Source organism: Otolemur garnettii, unplaced genomic scaffold, assembly GCF_000181295.1.
Source record: "Otolemur garnettii isolate 467f Iridium unplaced genomic scaffold, OtoGar3 scaffold00066, whole genome shotgun sequence".
Lineage (NCBI taxonomy): Eukaryota > Metazoa > Chordata > Mammalia > Primates > Galagidae > Otolemur > Otolemur garnettii.
Genome location: NW_003852461.1, coordinates 1751815 through 1755065, shown reverse-complemented (window position 1 = coordinate 1755065; position 3251 = coordinate 1751815). Strand labels below are relative to the sequence as shown.

The window sequence follows — 3251 nt, the reverse complement described above, 5'->3', positions numbered from 1 at the left end:
GTCACCTCCCCTCCCTAAAACCTGCTGTGGCTCCCGATTTCCTTGAGCATGAAGCTGGCATCCTTGCTGGAGCACAGCGCCCTCCAGGCCCATCCTTATCTCCCACTCCTTTCCTCTTACTCACATCTCTGGCCTCTCCAGCCCCCTTCCAGCCCTGGGCAAGCTGCCCCCCAGGGTCCGCCATTTCCTCTCCCTTTCCTGCCCTGCCCTGTCCTGCCACGCCTTCTTGCCCCTCGGGGCTCCTTTGCTCCAGGCCTCTGCTTGCCCGAAGCTCCTCTCACAGGCCTCCCCCAGCCTCAGGCGGAGCGAGGGCCCACTGTGGTCCTCTTGAGCGCCATCCTCTTCTCTTGGCAGTTACCACAGCTTGTAACTAAACACTTCTTTGTTACAGTAGGTACCTACTGTTTCGTCACCCCCTTTCTTTCCTGCGGACTACCCTTTCCATGTCGCTGGTGAGACTGAATCCTGCAAGACCCACACACCACCCCTCTTCAAATAGGGGTGGGCCTGGAACTCAAGCTTAGCTGAGGCCAAGTTTATTGGGGCCACTGGGAACCCGGAACTCATCCTGGGCATGGCGAGACCCTCCAACCATAATGAGCACAGCTGGTGCCAAGAGCTTAGCTTCAGAGCGCCATTCTCCACAGAAAAGAATGAAGCTTGCTGGAGAAATGGCTGATGCCAGGACTTGAGCAGGGAGAGTTCAGGATGAACCTGAGACGTCTTATACCAGAAAACAAGGAAGGGAGCTCCAAGAATGATGGGGACATGTCAAAGGGACACAGAAGCTTTCTTGAAGGGCATTCCATCAGTCAAGTTGACAAATGTTGAGTTTCACCATAAATAATGATAGTAACAGATTACAGCCCATTGAACAAGAAACCATGAGTCCATACTAACATAAATAAATGAAGAAATTGAAAGCTTGATGAGGAACAGGATATTAATTAGTTCCAAAGTACCTTGCCACAAGATACTTATGACAAAGGGACAAGTGATGACTTCACACGGGGAACCTTAGCAGCATCACCCTATTCAAGTGGTTGAAATAAACACCATGAGTATGGAGCAAACCAGAGTCAGCCGCCCCCCAGACAGGACAAAATGACCTCAATCTCATCATGAGGAAACGTCAGGCAGATCCAAACTCAGGCACATCCCACAAAAGTGTCTGGGTCATGATGGTCAAAGGAAAAGCTGAGGCCTGCAGGAGATGGCATGCACTAGACAAAAAAAAGTCAGTGAGCGATTTTGACCTGACCCTTTCAGTATAGGGAACATTGCTGGGAAAATCAGTGATCTTTGAATGGGGCCTGAGGATCAGATGTTAGCTGTGCACCAATACTAATTCAGTGATGACGATGGTTATATTTTTGTCCTTTTGTGTAAGAAAATACACTCTGAAATCCAGGGGTAGTGGGGTATCATTTGTCAACTTATTCTCAAATGACTGAAGGAAAAAAATACTATATTTTTAACTTTTCTAAGCTAGAGTGCAGTGGCACAATCACGGTTCACTGTAGCATTGAACTCCTGGGCCCAGGTGATCATCTCACCTCAGCCTGCTGAGTAGCTGGAACTATGGGCACATACCACCATGCTTGGCTAAATTTTTTTTTTTTTTTTAGAGAGACAAGGTCTTGATATGTTGTCCAGGCTGGTCTAAAACTCTTGGTATCAAGCAATCCTTCCACCTCAGCCTCCCAAAGTTCAGGGATTACAGGTTTAAGCCACCTCGCCTGGCCTTATTGTTTTAAAATTTTTAAAAGAATACAGGAGTGGGCCGGTCACAGTGGTTCACGCCTGTAATCCCAGCACTTAGGAGCCCAAGGTGGGTGGATTGCCCAAGCTCACAGGTTCAAGACCAGCCTGAGCAAGAGCAAGACCCCATCTCTAAAAAATAGCCAGGTGTTGCAGCAGGTGCCTGTAGTCCCAGCTACTTGGGAGGCTGAGGCAAGAAAATCCCTTAAGCCCAAGAGTTTGAGGTTGCTGTGAGCTGTGACATCAAGGCACTCTACTGAAGGTGACATAGTGAGACTCTGTCTCAAAAAAAAAGAATGCAGGAGAAATAAAGGCATATTCAGACAAAATTCAGTGAATTCAAATTCAGTGAATTTGCCATCAGCAGAATTCACTAAAGGATGTACATCAGGCAACAGGAAGTTAATCTCAATAAGAAGGTTTGAGGTTCAATAAAGATGAAGTGAAAGAAAGAGATTAATACTTAGGTAAAAATATGACCATTGACTATATAAAATAATGTTTATATAGTTAAAAAAAAAATTTTAAACATTGCCAAGTTGGGTGCAGTGGTTCATGCCTATAATCCCAGCACTTTGGTAGGCCAAGGTGGGGGGATTGCTTGAGCTCAGGAGTTCAAGACCAGACTGAGCAAAAGCGAGACCCTGTCTTTAAAAAAAATAGCCAGGCATTGTGGTAAGTGACTAGTCCTAGCTATCTGGGGGGCTGAGGCAACATGATGGCTTAAGCCCAAGAGTTTGAGGTTGCTCTGAGCTATGAGACCACAGTACTTTACCCAGGGTGATAAAGTGAGATTCTGTACCTTATTATTTTATCAACAATAAGCTCAAGAACAGGCAGAACTAGTGTATAATGATACGATACGTCAGAAGAATTCTTACCTCCAGGGCAGTGCTTATCAACCGAGGGCAATTTTGCTCTGTGGAACGTTAGGAAGTGTCTAAAAATATTTTGGTTTTAACACTACTTTAGGGGTGGTAGTGGGAGTTTGCTATTAGTGTCTACTGGGTAGAGTCCAGGGATGGGTGCATCTTACAATGCATGGAACACACACGCACAACAAAGAATTACTCAACACAAAATGTTAATAGTGCCAAAGCTGAGAAACCCTGCCCCAGAAGACCTCATATCGACTGCAAAGGAACACAGGGAAATTTCTGGGCTGCTAAAAAAGATCTATATCTTGATCTGAATGGTAGTTTCCAGAGTGTCTACTTAGGCAAATATTCATTAAGGTGTACACTCGAAATTAGTAGAACACTTTGCTGGACCTCAGAAACTTTTTTTTTTTTTTGCAGTTTTGGCCAGGACTGCATTTGAACCCACCACCCCCAGTATATGGGGCCAGTGCCCTACTCTGTGAGCCACAGGCACCACCCAAGACCTCCAAAACTTTTTTAAAAGATGTATACAATTTGAAAATATATTTTTTTCTAAAGTACAAATGGACAAAATGCTCCTATGAAAAACAAAGGTTGGGCTCAGTGCCT

The 3251-nt window shown here is 45.4% G+C and overlaps 1 protein-coding gene across 1 annotated transcript in view; it reads right to left on the bottom strand.

Annotated features, from left to right (window-relative positions):
* The window catches only part of MROH7 (maestro heat like repeat family member 7), a 51793-nt gene that overhangs the window by 40285 nt on the left and 8257 nt on the right, over positions 1–3251 (bottom strand). The gene's annotated exons all lie outside the window — the stretch shown is intronic.